We start from the raw sequence: 16,277 nt of genomic DNA on the forward strand, positions 1-16,277 counted from the left end.
GTTGATGAACCAGAGCACATTGCCTGATGTTCTTAAAAGGGTTTTCTCTCAAGTCCCTCTTCCTCCCCAAACAGGCAAACAGGCAGCTTCTTGCAAAAAAAGAGCTAGAATTTCCCCACCCTTGGGAGCTGCCAAGTGGCTCTCTATCACCAAAGTCTTAGGTGGGGCAATTTTAGGAAAGAGGTCCTTGTTCTAGGGCCTTCCTGCTCCCACACTGGACATTTCTAATTGAATGAGCTTGTGGCTAGAAGATGACTAAGGGCTGTGCCCCAAAGTGGTTAGTCCTCTGGCCCCAGCCTTCATTATTGATAAGGCTTCCTGCCCACCCAGCATCCTACCTCAGCTCTTAGTTCTCATTATACAGCAGCAGAGAACTTCTTGTGTTTCTTCTTTTAAACAGTGCTCTGGCAAAGTGTTTTAAATAGCTTTTTATCGCTGTTGGGCTATTACTTTGCAGAACACACATGGTTCCATTTATAACCTAACCTCACTCAAAGCAGCATTTGAGGATGAGCAGGCCCCACCTTGAAGCCCCAGGATGCTCTCTAGGGGGCACTCAGCCACGGTGCTATTTTTAGACCTGGGTATTTACAACGACATTATGAGACAGTGAAAATGTACTGGCCTCCTAACAGGCACGGCAGAAACACTGCCAGGAGGCAGCTCACGGCGTTGGGTACCGTAGTACAGCAAGGTCATCAGGGAGACATGTCTATTTACTTTATTTGTAATAGCAAACATTTTCAGAAGCAATGCCATTGGAATTTTTAGGTGATTTTAACACATAGGCAGCTTTTATACCCTGGATGCGCCAGATACATTCTTCTTCTGAGCCTTTTGGATTCCTGTCACCTTCTCAGTGGTCTGTTAACTCCTCTACTTGCCAGAATCCACGGGCAGGGTGTGGCGGGGGAGGGAAGCAAGGCAAATTAAGGAGTCGGAATAGGTTCCCCAAGGCCAGTGCGAACTGGGTGTTCTAGTGCAGCTGTGTGCGTGCTCTGTGTCAAAGCTTGAAGGGTTTGAGCGTGTCTCGGGTATTCAGTAACAGCATCACGTGAGGCCACGTCAAAGCATCAGCCCTCCCTGCCAAGGCAGCCGAAGCAAGGCCACGAAGCACACTGTCTTCAGGCGCTCACACATCAGCCCAGCAGTCCTGTGAACTTTAAGGGTCATGAAGTAGATGGCAGGCAGCAGAAATCCTCAGAGGGCCACGAGGCTGAGCCAGGCTCAGGAGCTGGCGGAGGGACTTGCTACTGACAGGGTGGGCTGGGATCCTGGGGCCTCAAGACCCCAGACCACGGACTTCAATCTCCCTGAACAGTAACAGTGCCTGGCTGACATGAGGGGTTAAAGCAGAAATGCCTGCAGAGAGTTTACCAGAAGAAATAACAATGAACATGAGCTACCAGCCCACGTGACAGAACACAGGGCTGCCTGCAAAGCTCACTGCTTTTCTACATAGCAGGGACAGTAACAGGCTTGCTGCAGACACACACACAGAATGCAGACTAAGAAAGGGACCAAGGCAGTGGGCCCATGAGGGTTTACTGATGTATAAAAAATAACATTCCTTATCTTTAAGAGGAAGGAGGTCTGTGTTTTCAGTTAAATGAAAGAAAAATCTCTAATGTGTCTTTCAACCTTCTAATATTTAGATGATTTCTTTGGTATCCAAAGACCTAAGAAGTAAGAACAAATTCTTCAACACTTTTTACTGTAAAATGGAGATAACAGTAGTATCTATAGCTGACTGGGCTTTGTTGAGAACTAAAAGCGATGGCTGTCAAACATTGAATTCAACGCTGGCATGCTGTTTGAGAGCTGGCGACACAGGAGGGATTTTACCACTCCAGGCTTCCCTGCCTACTTTTGTCTCTGAGGAAGGAAGATACACAATAAAGCCACAGAAATCAACCGGGGGCAGGGCGACAGCTGCAAACGGGCCAGTGGTCTTCTCACCTGGGGTTTGCAGAGGATCTAAAAGCAAAAGATGCTAGATGATCATGCAGGGAGTCTGAGCTGGTCAAGATGGGAGAAGAAAGAGGGAAGATGGAAGGGGCAAGGCCAGGGTTTCTGTGAAAAGCGCTCCAAGACTTTTCAGACTTGACCTTGAGGCAGCAGCATCAAGAATGGATCAGAGGCCATGGGGTACGTGTGAGTGTATGAATGGGATAGTCCATTTGTGTGTAAATACTGGGCATCTGCTCTTCAGTATATTCTCCAACAAAAAGATAACTGTGATGAAAGGCCATTAAAGAAGCAATGCAAACAAAACACTTAAGGCTGTGAGAGAGACACAGTGGAATGGAGGCAGAAACGATGCCTCCCTCACCAGCTGAAGAAGGCAGCCAACCCCATCTCCAGGCTGCTTCCGAATGTGGTTAGAGCAGACCCTGCTATTCACCAAAGCAAGGCCAGACCCTTGTTTCAGACTGGCTGAAAGGTTCATGCGGTCATCTGGTCTACACCATGGGGCAGGGACAGGGTAGGTCTGTGAGAGTTGCACTTTCTTGCTGCTGCAACTTCTTGACTAAGGCATGAAGACAAGGTTCCCAGGAGCCAAGCAGTTCAGGGGCAGGGGATCATGAGAGCTGGGGAGAATGGAGTAGCCAGAAGGCCACTGGGGACTCCCAATCCATCAGCTTCAGGAGGGTGTGGCCACAGGATCTATATTTCACTGTGAACAGAAATGTGAGGAGACAGACAGGGCAGGAAAAGCGGGCAGGGGTGATCCAGGGTTATAGAAAGGCATTTTTAACTCTTAAAAGATGAATGCCTTGACTGTATTTTGTATTTAAAGCTCTGTAAAACAGAGCCAAACCAGAGTACGAACATGGACAAAGATGGAGAGTCCAGGCAATGGGAGGAGAGAGAGGACCCCAGCACAGGAGACCCAAGATAAGGGGCTCTTCTTCACAAGGCATGGAGGGGAGAGAGCAAGGATGGGGACGACAAGTATGTCCCTATCATGACATCAAATTGAGGCAAAGCAAAAGTGAATACCCAGGGAAGACAAAGCCTTCTTTCCGGGGGAAGCAACAGAGAGACAAGGTAGAGTAACAGTAACAGAGGCAGATGTGGCTTGGGCACCAGCTGTAGAATGGTCAATGGATGGCATTACACTCTGGGATTTGAACTGGAATAGGCAGGAAATAAGGAAAGAGGGCATGAGGTGGTGATGAGCTGGGGGAAACGACAAGTCCATGGTCACCTGCCTCAGAAAGGACGAGGAGCAGGTGCGGGGGGCGGGGGGAACAGGAATGATATCCAACCCTGGCCACACTGTTGTTTTGTTTTTGTTTTTAGAGATTTGTTTGTTTTTATTTTGAAAGGCAGAGTTACAGAGAGGGAAGGAAAGAGGGAGACGGCGGGCGGGGGGTGGGCCATGCGGAGATGCTCCATCTACTGGTTCGCTCTCCAAATGGCCACAATGGCCATGGTTGGGCCAAGCTGAGGAGACTGGAGTTTCATCCAGGTGTTCCATGTGGATCCAGGGACCCCAGCCCTTGGCCATCCTCAGGGTGTTTTCCCAGGCCACCAGATGGTAGCTGGACTAGAAGTGGAGCAGAGAGAAACCAAAACCAGTGTCTATATGGGATGCCAGCTCTGTCAAGAGTGGTCCAATGTTATACCACAGTGCTGGTCGCCTGACCACATTTTCAGAAAGTACAGATGCTGGGGGTCCATCCTTAAAAATTCTCATTCAGCTTTTCCAAGACTGAGAGGTGGGTGTTGTGGCACAACAGCTAAGCTGCTGCTTGAGCAACAACTTCCTGTATCATGGTGCCAGGACTCAAATTCTGCTCAACTTCTGAGCCGCCTGCTAGGCAATGTGCGCTTTGGAGCACTGAGGCAGGTATCTCAAGTACTTGGATCCCAGTCATTCATATGGGGTTCCTGGATTGAGTTCTGAGCTCCTGGCTTTGGCCTGGCTCAGCTCTGGCTCCTGAAGACATTCAGGGTGTGAACCTGCATATGGAAAAATTTCTCCCCGTTGTCCCGTTTTTCAAATAAATAGATAAACATACATATACACACACATATATTTCAAAATATAATGTGTTTTGGGTGAGACTTCCTACAGTAAGGGAGAGAGACAGGCCTGGGAGAAGATACACATCCAAATTAAGGACTTCAGAGGCACATAGCTAACTCTGGGCTGACATGCAGTCTGTCATAACATGTTCTCAGCAGTCTTAGCTTCTGGCAAATTTCCACTCCTTTTCTACAACATTTCTCTTGCTCCTCCAGTCAGACCCCAGGAGTTCCTTCATCGCATTCCCACAGATTCATAAACCATTTGCTGTATCAACATCACTCACATGGTGTCATTTTCAATTTTTCATGTGCTCCACTTTGCCATTGGATCCTCAGCAATGAACACAGCAACCTGGTCCAGAGTAGTCACTCAACACATGCTTGCAGAATAAATCCTTGCACAGCATGAGAAAGCAGGTGTTTCATTAACCCCTCAAGAAATGCATACACACAATGTCTAGGTGTGTCTTGCTTATGGAAGACTGGAAGGAAATGATGGCTGCTGCCTAGGTAGTACATCAACAGGAAGCTCATTTTCTCTCCTTGAAAACACAACTGCTGTGAAGGGACAGAGTGATTCATGACCACCTGTCTCAGCAGTTACCCCATGTAGCATCTGAACAGGAGTTTGAAATGAAATCCTTTGATGTAACATCCAGATCCAGTTCTTTCCCTCCACAGTCTCAGCCCAGGGAAACTGTGCCTAATTCTACAATGCCTTCTTAAGGAAGGAAAGAGGATTTAGACGAGGGTGTCAACATCTGGCCTGTGGGCTTTATTTTTTTTTTTTTAAGATTTATTTATTTTTATTGGAAAGTAAGGTATACACAGAGGAGAAGAGACAGAGAGGAAGATCTTCCATCCGATGATTCACTCCCCAAGCAGACACAACAGCCAGAGCTGCACTGAACCGAAGCCAGGAGTTCGGAGCCTCCTTCGGGTCTACCACGTGAGTGCAGGGACCCAAGGCTTTGGGCTATCCTTGACTTCTTTCCCAGGCCACAAGCAGGGAGCTGGATGGGAAGCAGGGCTGCCAGGATTAGAACCAGCATACATATGGGATCCCAGCGTGTGCAAGGTGAGGACTTTAGCCGCTAGGGTACCATGCCAGACCCTCATGGGCCGTTTTAAGAGCTATGAAATCACATGGTCTGGCCCAGCTCAGGCAACCATAGGCATTAGTTGAAATTCAATTCAACTCTAGCAGGCTAATTTTTCAGCTGATAATTTTGTACAGCTTGCAAAGGCTGTCATCAATATCCAAACGGTTCTTGGCAGAAAAAAGGTTCCTGCTTCTGACTTAGAGTCGAGGTACAAGCCTTTTGTTTTGTTTTGTTTTGAATATAAAGATGCATGTGAAAGTCAAACGTTTCACATAGAGAAGGACAGACCAGGACAGAGATCTTTTCTCCACTGGTTCATTCCCCAGCTGCACGCAATGATTGGGATTAGGCCAGATGGAAGCCAGGAGCTTCTTTCAGGTCTCGCAGGTGAGTGGTAGAAGCCCAGGTGTTGGGGTCATCTTCTGCTTCTTTCTCAGGCCATTAGCAGGGAGCTGATCAGAAACAGAGCTGCCAGGACGTGAGTCGGTGCCAATATGGGATGCCAGTGTCACAGGCAGCGGCTTTCTCCGCTGCAGTGCAATGCCAGCCCCAAAGGATGTGTTTCATGACACATATCAGACAGGTGCACCCTTCTGTGAAACACAACTGCTCATCAGCTGTAACCATGGGGGCTCCAAGTTCTCCACGCTCTAGTCTGAGGAGCACTGGAGGTCCAGCCAGGGGCACACGTGACCCCCGTGGTTCCTGCCATGCAGTCACGGGCTTTGCTCTGCTCCTCATTTCCTCATACAAAGCATCTGTCATTAGCAACCACGGATGCATTCACAACAGAACAAGAGACAACAACACTGTAGGGGTGAGTGCCCCTTATCACACATGCCTGCAATCAGAAATGGTTAGATTTTTTTTTTCAAATTTTAGCACATTCTTGTATACATAAGATCTCAAGGGGAGAAGCCAAACAAGATTTGCTGAGGTTTCAGACACCTGTACACACGGCTCAAAGACAGCACTACATGCTATTCTCAGTGACCCTGCATCTGACTGGTGAGCCATCATGGGAGGTCAGTGAACAGCCTTTCCCACCTCTGATGTCATGTCAGTCCTCACAAAGTTTTGGATTTTTCAGCATTTTAGATTGCGGGCGTTTGAAAAAAAATTTGTGCAAAAATTACCTTCAGGTAATGTGTTTAATGCAGATTTGAAACATAGGTGAGTTTTGTATTCAGACTTGAGTCTCGCCAAGTGCATGCAGATATTCTTAAGTGGATGCAAACATTTCAAACTACAGAAAAATCCAAAATTCGAACCACTTGTCATCCCAAGCACTTCAGATAAAGCATGCCCGGCTTGCAGGCACATCCTTCTACACTCCAACCAACCACGGCACTCTCCTGCTGGCTCCATGTTGTACAAACACAGCTCGGAACAGAGGCATCTCACATTCCCTGCTGTCAGCTGTCCTCGGTCTACCCAGGCATGCCTCCTATGGCGGCAAGGTCCCTGCATGTTCCCCTTACTGTCACCAGAGTACCTCTGACACACTCGGCCAAGCCCCATCCAACTCTACCGCTGACACACATCTTGTTTTCTTTTGCCCAGAATATCCTTTTTTCTACATTACACCTGAAAAATCGTAGAAGTCCTTCAAAGTCAGCTCCAACAGCAAGTCCTGTAGACATCACCTGGCTGCTGTATAGAGTTGTCCCTCTCCAAGCTGGGTGTGTGACACTGTACTGCAAAAACTAATGCAGAAGTCTGTGACTTCTTCTGTACTGTGAGCTCTTTATAAATTGTTGGAACCGTATTATGCACGCACTAGCAATGTGTGAGAGTTTCAATTTGTTCATATCATTGCCAACATTTGTTATTGTCTATCTTTTTAAAAGAGTGTTGTTTGTTTGATAAGCAGCATGACAGAAGAGAGGGAGGGAAAGGCTGAAAATATTTTTTCATTTACTGCTTCACTCCCTAGAAGCCACAACAGCCAGGGCTGGGCCAGACCAAAGCCAGGAGCCAGAAATTTCACCTGGTCTCTCATGTCGGTGGCCCATTTGTCCACTGCTTTCTCAGGCACATCAGCAGGGAGCTGGATAAGAAGCGGAGCAGAAGGGACTCAAATTGCTGCTCCAATATGGGATGCTGATGTCAGAAACTTAAACCATCGTGCCACAATTTCACCCACCCTCTTTTTTTTTGTTTGTTTTACTACAGTCATTCTAGTTGGTAGGAAATGGTATCTCAAGGTAATTTACTTGCATTTCTCTTTCATTTTTATATTCCCAGAAATTAGTTTCTTTTACAAAGTCTAGCCTTGAAATACACCACCAGGACTTTTGTATTCATTAGTTCATTCACTTTTTCTTTTGTCTCATACTTATCAAGCACCTGCTATGTGTCAGGCAGTCTCCCAGCAGCCAGGAACTCGACAGTGAGCAAAATAAGTGAGGTTGATAGGAATAAATAAGCCACCAGCCAATAACCATGAGGACTTTAGTACACATGTGGTTCTTCTCCTGGATGTTCAGCAGGTGGATGGGACCCCAGGTTATTGTACCATCACTGCCACATCAACTTCTTACCACTGCTCTTCCAGGCAGAGACCCAACATCAATGCTAGAGGCAGGTATCAATTCAGATTCAGCATATTGCAAGGGTGACTATAAATTTTTCTCGGTGCACTCCGTGTTTCAAATGGAGACACATCTGTGACAGCCTGTGTTTCCTCTTGGTTTGCTTCCAGCCCCACAGTTTTACTTGGAGAATCAGTCTTGCCGCACAACCATTCATTCATTTAATATAGCTAATTTTTACCCATTACTCACGCCAGCTATATTTCTAAGAGTTGAGGACATAGTGAACAGAACTCAATGAGGAAACCAGCAGCATGGAGCTTATATTCTAGGGGTTCAGCCCTCATTTCAGGAGCACATGGCACAGGCTCAGCCAGTCAGGATGTCAAAGCCCCATAGCCTGAGGATCTGGCTCAGGAGAAGGCTCACAGGGTTAATCATGAGCCTTAGGCTGGAAGGATGTGAAAACCATTCTCCTTGCACTTTGTCTTGAACTAGATGATTGGAGCCTAGAACTTCAGGGGGGTCATGGAGCAGAATCCAAAGAGACAGTCCTCCTAAGCAGGAACTCACAAACAAGACAGCAAAGCCAACAGACAGGGAGCAAGTGCCAACTGTGCCTGAGATACAACCCCCTTAGACTTCTGGGGTCCAGGGAGTTCTCTACTCATCTTGCGTAGGCCACCTTGAACCAGCTTTTCTCATTCTGGTCATTCCAGGACCCTGGTTAATACATGGAGTGTATTTGTGAATCCTAAACAAAATGAGATAAGTCAAGACCTCTTTTAGTTGCATGGGGAAGGTGGCTTTTCTCACGCTCGGCCACAGAAGCCCTGGCACACAGCCAACAGGCCAAACTAATCCTGCAGTCCTGTTCCTGTACACACCTGTGCTGGGCCCTGTAGCTCAACTGGGCTTTCAGTTGCTCCCTTCCCCTTTCCTAACACCCTCGGCCTTCCAGCCAACAAAAGGCTGCTCATTAACAACCAGGAAACCTCCTTCCATGGCACCCCATGTTCCCGGCTGCTTCCTCTCATCACCCCCTGTCCCCGCCTGCTCCGCAACATGGTTATACAACTGCCAAGTGGACCCAAGAAAGCTCCACGTTTGCTCCACTCCTGAACCAAACTCTACATTTCTGGATTTTTCTTTTTCTGCTGCACAGTTTGGTTCCCATGGAGGAGTTAGCAGTGTAACGTGTGGCTTGAAGCATGCCGTCTTTTGAACCAGACCTTTAAGTATTGAGGAAATTAAGCAAGCTTGAGATTTTGTTTTTCTCTTCCTTTAAGGAAGCAGAGGCAAAATAAAGCTGGTTTCCTGAAATTACTCACCACGGGCAAAGCTTCAATGTGACAGAAATGATAAGAAGTTCTTTGTGAACATAGAGGTTAAGATTATGAGAAAGCAGTTTGGGTCACTTCTGGGCAGGTTGTAGGATTAGAACCACAGAACTTTGTAATGTGGAGGGAGCAGCTTCACAGAGCAGATCACACACAGCGTGAGTCCTACAACCTAGGTGTTCTGCCGCCATGGGCTCCTCAGGTCCCCAGTCACTGTGACTGCACGAAGGCTCAGTCTGTACCACGTTGCAGGTGGAGCACAGAATCAAGACAGGTGCACCAAGCACTTTTCTCTAAGAATCTCAACCAGATGCTCCTTAGCTCAATTTAGTCATTCCTCGAGGTTGTTCCAAAACATACCGCACACAATAAATGAATGCATTTTTTACTTGTCAACTGTAAACAATAAGGCATGAATGCTACTTTCAAATGAATGTCAATTAGGGTAGACAGAAAGGATAGATTACTACACATATTCACAATGGCTGAAGTAGCCAAAAGGTCTCAGGGAACTCAAGGTGAGGAATGAGGAGACAGGGGTGGAGAAGGCCTCCCCTAAGAGGGACACCTGAACCAGGTTGTGAACACCAATGGACAAGGAAGAGAAAGCCACTCCTGATAGAGGAACCTGTGGCATCCCAACATCATACCTGGCAGATGCAATGATTGGCTGTGTGGGAAGCACAATGCAAAGTTTGCATATTCAAATAAGAACTAAGACCTTCAAAGTACATACTTTGGTAAACGCTGGGCTTATTCCAAGGATAACTTCTCTGCTCAGTTTCTGAGATGCTTTCATGGATCAGAAAAGCCTCAGTGTCTTCTGAAGATGAATGTATTTTTACAAAGGGCCAGGTCTGAGGAGCAGGGTCCGTAATCAAGCTTGGGAAAATTGTTTTGGGTGGAAAACAGTGGGTGAGCTATAATGTTACCTGTTTTCTTGAATAAACTAAAAACTGGGCCAAAATCAATTCCAAAAGGGGAAAACTTAAGAAATCATTGAAACAGCAGAATCTGGCTCAGATTTACTCAGAAGAGACTACAAAGCTGGCCTGGTACTGTCAACAGGAATTTTCCAGGCAGATAATAATAGAAACTCTGGCGTATTTGTTTTGTAAAGGGCTCCCTGTAGTCACAGCTCCCAAGGGCTAGAAGACGGGATGGAACTGGTCTGGATCTTTCCTCATCAGTTATCATGTGGATTTTCAAGGAGGAATAAAAAGTAACTGGGATAAGATGTTCCACTGAAATCGCAATATTGCTTCCCTTGCACAATGTTATGCAGGCTGTGTCAACACGCCACCATAGAAGCTGCTATTTAATAGTCATGCCGGGTAACTATGTCAATGTCTCCTACAGACACCGAGGAATAAGGCAATGCCAGTATCAACAGGAAGAGCGCTTGCATGAGCATCACAAAACACAGCCACGGTGGGGAAATTTCTAGAAGTTACTTGATCAGGTGGCACCTTGAGAAACACATTCTGCTTGGTGTATTTGCCAACCTCATTCCTTTAACGTTTCCATATTCAGTCTACCTGACAATATTTAAGAAGCCAAAGATTCCTACAAGAACTGATTTTCAACATATGAAATACTCAAAAGACATGTATATTTGTTGTGATTTTCTACAATGAAGGAATTTACCAAGAGCATCAACTTACTCCAGTTCATTACAATAGGATTAGGGAGCCTCGAAGGACCTGCTTGAGATTTCTGGTTTCCCAGTGAGAAGTAGGGTTTGTCTCACTGTGTTTAGCAAATATATCTATATAGATACACACACACACACAAAGGTTATTTGCTGTCAGTCACATACCTCTACTGAACTCAGTGTTGCTTTGTTTTGGTGTTTTTACTTTGTTGTAACATGCGTAGAGAATGCTTTGAATATATTTAATAATAATGAAGTCAGCTTAGGAAGTTAAGGACATTAGTATATATTTACATGTAAGTTAAATATATTACTTTAAAAACAAAGCACCCGCGGAGTGCTAAGTTATTTAAGAAGCAAGGAATCAGGGGATGTTGCTGTGGTAGTGCAGGTAAACCACTGGCCACCATCCCACATGGGGTCCAGTTCGAGACCCAGCTTTTCCATTTCCTACCCAGTTCCCTGTTAATGTGCCTGTGAGAGCAGTGGATACGGCTCAAGTGCTTGTACCCCTAAAACCACGTGGGAGATTGAGAAAAAGCTCCTGGCTACGTAACAGCCCAGTTCCAGCTGTTGTGGCCATTTGGGCGAGTGAACCAGTGGATGCAAGAACTCTCTCGTAAATAAATAAATCCTCTTTGAAAACAAAACAAAAAACAAGGAGGCTGCGTGTGTTGCCCTGTGGTACGTTTCATCTGAAGTGGTAGCACAGTTGCACTTTCTCCTTTTCTTTTCTGTGAGGCCTAGACTGAAATCTCACCCCAGGTGGTATGCAAATGAGCATCTACAATGGGACTAAAGGAAGGACACACAAGAAAATTAAGTTAGCCTTAATTTGCATCAGGTTCAAAGCGAACAGGCACGTGCAGAACTGTTCCACACGGATCCTGCAGTACATACACTCAGACTCCACACCTACACTGAGCCCTTTGTTCACATTTCAACAGTTCCCAGGCTAGACTGCACACTGCGAGCCAGTAAAATTCAGCTTTAATTTCCTGCAGCGGTCTACTTAGACATTTTTTTTTAACATAATGATATAAGAGGTTGTGTAATTATTATACATATCATAGACAGGTTGGTTCAATTGCTTCTTCTACCTTAAAGACTCATTTTTCTACAACATTAGCGAAGAACAATGAAAATCTAAACCATGTTAATTTAGCAAGTTGCAAGCTTACTACCATACCAGTTATCTGTCATACATTTTGTTAAAGTTTTAACATTCAACTGCTTGGCTGCATTGAAATATGGGAAAATGTGTCTGACCTGGAAGGGCTTCTGACACGGATCGCCGGCCGTCAGCAGTGGTGCAGGAAATGGATTATAATGGGAAATCTAAAAGAAAGGGATCGTTTCAGAAATTAAAACCCCAAACAGCAAAGCATAAAAGGCAAAACGCAGAGCACTGGCAATTCTTCCAAGAGCTGCTAAAACAGTTACACAGATTTTGGCAGAGTATTTCCAAATCTTTGTTTATTTATAGTTGGTCGTAACATTTGAGTAAAATGCAAATCTCTCCTTAACCACATTTCTCCCAAACACTTACATGGGGTAGTTTTCTATGCCAGGACTAAGTTATCTGCATTTCTTAGCTTTCCAGTGCTTTTTTCCTCAGTAAGTACAGAGATGATTCAGGAGTCACAAATGAAAAACAAAAACAAAACCAAAACTGGTACATTTTGCCAGGTAAGATTTGTAATTGTTGGCTTGAAGGGAAGAGGAGCTGTAAACATGGAAAAGGCAGGAAAAAAAGCCAAAGAAAAAAAATTATACCCCAAATGACAGAAAAGGGCTATTTCTATTTATACAGAGAGTTCCTTGGAATCATGAAGAAAAATATGATTCAGAATGTAGGAAAAGCAAAAGACAGGAACAAATCCCAAAGGAAACACAAAGTCCATTGAAGATAGAAAAAAAAAAAAAAACCCTACCCCAAACCAAGGAAAATGCAAATCTAAATTATAAAACCTGACTGGCTAACTCCATCATACTGCCAACCTGCGTAACACCCCAGTGAAGGTGAGGACACTGGATAAGGATACTTTTCAAATCTTACTGGTAGGAGTAAAATTGAGGCAAGACTCCATGGAGGGCTGCTCATAAACTGGGCAAATTAAAAATGCTTGGTGCCCCTGCTCAGTACTTGTGCTTCTAAGAATTAACAGAGAAACTCATAGACTCGGGTGCTAAGTCCAAAAGGCCCCAAGTGACTGCCAGTAGAGAGCCAGGTCATTAATGTATCGTGCCGCTGTACAATGGTGCATGGGGGCCACGTTAGGAAACAAAGCTCATTTGCATGAGGAAGACAAGGAAAAGGCCTTTCGGGCACATCATGGAGAGGTGAGTGATGCGCAGAGCACAGCCTGATCTAATTTGAGGAAGCATTTTGAAAGCATGTGCATATATATCCACAGGGCACGCATACAGGCGCACCCACACACTCTCACCCCCAGAGCACATTTCTGAAAGGATTAATAAAGCCCTAGAATTAGTGGCGAACTGCCAGCTTACCAACTTGGAAACATAAAGGAAAATGAAAACAGACCTTATTTTCTATGAATTTGCTATCAGGAATGTCATTTAGAATGATGATCTATTATGTGAGGTGAAATGCAGATACTGCACGATTCCGTTTCTATAAAGCATCAAAACAGGAAGAACTACCCATTTCAGAAGGGTGGTTTCAGGGGCAGGGGGTGGAGGGGGGAATAGCAAGAGAGTCAAGTTCTGGGTTGTGGCAAGTGCAACGTATTGCTGCTTGATCTGATGTGGGAGTTCACCAGGCTGCACCATGAGCTATGTCCTTGTGTAATGATGTGACGCTCCCACAAAAGGCTCAAACAGAAAGCCAACTGCTGGAGGTTCTCAAAAGCATCACTCATATTGACAAACTGTATTTGAAAGGACTAAATTCTAATTTAACTCTTCCAAACTAGTTACCTGTAACAGACATCACCTCTGACTTTATGATTCAGATAATGACCGGACAACCAGATCTGCTGGCCCACCATACATTTTTAATTATATTTTCACATTTGTGGGCAAGGCTCATTACTCTGGTATAATTAAAGGGGGTGGACTCATTTTAAACTGCCCAGAAGCAGTCCAGCCAGTTGCCTCTAAGCACCTCTCTGTGTGCTACACCTAGCTGAGGCTTAGCTCCTGCAAGATCTTTCCTAATTCTGTTTTTCTGATTTTATTGTCCTCAGTGCACCTTAAATTATATGCAGAGCCAGACACGAGGTGATAGACATTTCAAGAAAATGAATACCAAGAAAGCCAAGAAGAGGCATATTTACATGAGTATTTTGAAAAGGCTTGAATAAGAATCTGCATATATTTTAGCATATATCAAATCCTTAAGATGAAACATCCCTGCTTTCCTGACCAGGACCCAACTGCAACTTCTACAGAGTTAAGCACCAGGCGTTTTGCTAATCCCTCCATATTATATTGCCCTTTGCTATTCTCTGACCGATACTTACCTGCCGTCCTACCATAGGCCTTGTATTATGCTAGCAGAGATCTGAGTGAGCCAAACCCATGGCTTCCTTTCACGGAACTTACTACTTAGGAGGTGGATTTAAATCATAAAATGACTCAAATCAGGGTATCCACTTACATCATCTAGGCCACAAAATCTTAACTGCCCTAGGAAAATGCACGGAGGTCAGGCCAAAGGGTCAGGAAATGCTTCCCTAAGAAAAGGAACTCCAAGTTATCAGCTGAGGACTAAATGCTACTTAGGTAGATAAACATTCATTAGATATCTCCCACATTTAAGTCATTTCCTGGCTCCGGGGCGGATATAAAAAAATGCAGACCTATTTCTTGATAACATGGTGGCCCAGACCAGTTCTACAAAAACAATAACCAGAGAAAATGTAGAAGTAGCACTTAGGAAATGAGATCACATCACATAAAGTTATGATTTTAAGACTAACCTACAGCTGACATTTTGTTATATTGGGCAAAAGCCATCTGCAATGCCAGCATCCCATATCGGCACTGGTTTAAGTTCCAGCTCTCCATTTCTGATCCAGCTTCCTCCGAATGGCCTGAGAAGAACAGCAGAGAACAGCCCAAGAGTATGCGCCTTAGCTACGCCTTTGCGAGACCAGGAAGAAGCTCCTGACCCGGCCTTGGCAGCCACTGGGAAGTGAACCAGCAGCTAGAAAAGCAATCAAATCTCTCTCTCCCTGTAACTTTTTCAGATGGATAAATAAACCTTAGAAAATAACCATATACGGTGCTGCGGCCATTAGTAGCAACATGGAGCCATGGAACACGTAAGAGGTGTCTACAGAATCTAAGGAACTTAATTTTTCATTTTACTTAACTACAATTAATTTCAAAAGAAATTTATAAAAATACTCGGCTCATATTAGAAAACCTTCAAGTATTTGGGCCACGTCAAAGGTAGGAGCCAGGAACTTGTTCAAGGTCTCCCCCTTGATTGGCAGGGGCTGCCACATTCAAGCCATCACTGCCGCCTCTCTGGTTTGGGCTGTGGGCATCTGGTGGCTTTACCTATTGCACCAAAACATCTACCCTCCCTCATCTTGTTTTTTTATTTATTCTTTAACTTGGTCCTTGAAAACTTCACATTACACAAGTGGCTTCCATTACTGAAGAAGCATACATTTCTACTGGGAACACATAGAGATTCCAAAACTTTAAAAAGATTGCCCCACTTTCCTATGAAAGCCAAAACTGGGGAAATGCTACCTTGGCTGTAATGGTAGAACTTCTGCCAGCATTCAGAACATGTGCCCTTGCTCTAAGTTAAAAGATACCAGGAGGTATGCCACTGCAAGTTCAGCATTAAGTATACAGCTGTGATTTGAAAACAAAGCATAGAACTACTCAAGTGACATGGTCTAGCAACTACAGCTTCCCTTCCAGTAGTGTGTTCAAGAGTTCCTCTGATCAAAGTTCACAGCTGGTGTGCCTTGTGACAAGCCCATTCGGGATTAACACATGCCCAGTAGGATCAAAGAGAGATTACAATCACATTCTTGTCCTGAAACTTCTGGAATTGAGTCTTTTCTATCACTACTAATCTAAGACCTATGGGACTCAGGGGCCTCTCATTTCTTCACCCTCTGCTCCTTCCACGGAGCTGCTTCTCTGGGAAGTCACATCTACTCCAAGTTTACCAGAGCCAGCACCATCTTTCTATAGCTAATGGCTGAAAACAGCCCCACTACCTTGAAGTGAGATTCATGGTGACATAACTTACCTACACACACAATTTCCAGAAGGAGAGAAATAAAACAAGAAATATATTTAAATTCTTGGGCATGAGAACACGAAGTCATAGTGAATGGGCATCAGATGCCGGTCCGTGTGCAGAATCACTTTTAATCCAACAGCTGCAATGCAGACCGAAGCACACATGCTATTCTGACCACCATGATATATCCCACTGTCATGAGACCAGTTTCAAAGTGCTAAATAGCTCATAGAAAATCCCCAAGCACATAAAACATACTCATTTTTGAATCAGAAAGAACATTTGCTTCTGGAATATACAACATTCATTGTAACCACAAACATTTTATGCCTCCAACTGGTGAGGTATTTGAAAGTTTTGCTTAGTAAG

The 16,277-nt window shown here is 44.8% G+C and overlaps 1 protein-coding gene across 1 annotated transcript in view; it reads right to left on the reverse strand.

The window, feature by feature from the left end:
* Window positions 1-16,277, reverse strand: part of APBB2 (amyloid beta precursor protein binding family B member 2) — a 142,118-nt gene that overhangs the window by 111,604 nt on the left and 14,237 nt on the right. The window lies entirely within an intron of this gene.

The sequence above is a fragment of the Ochotona curzoniae genome, unplaced genomic scaffold, assembly GCF_017591425.1.
Source record: "Ochotona curzoniae isolate NIBS_2020 unplaced genomic scaffold, NIBS_Ocur_1.0 scaffold_4505, whole genome shotgun sequence".
Lineage (NCBI taxonomy): Eukaryota > Metazoa > Chordata > Mammalia > Lagomorpha > Ochotonidae > Ochotona > Ochotona curzoniae.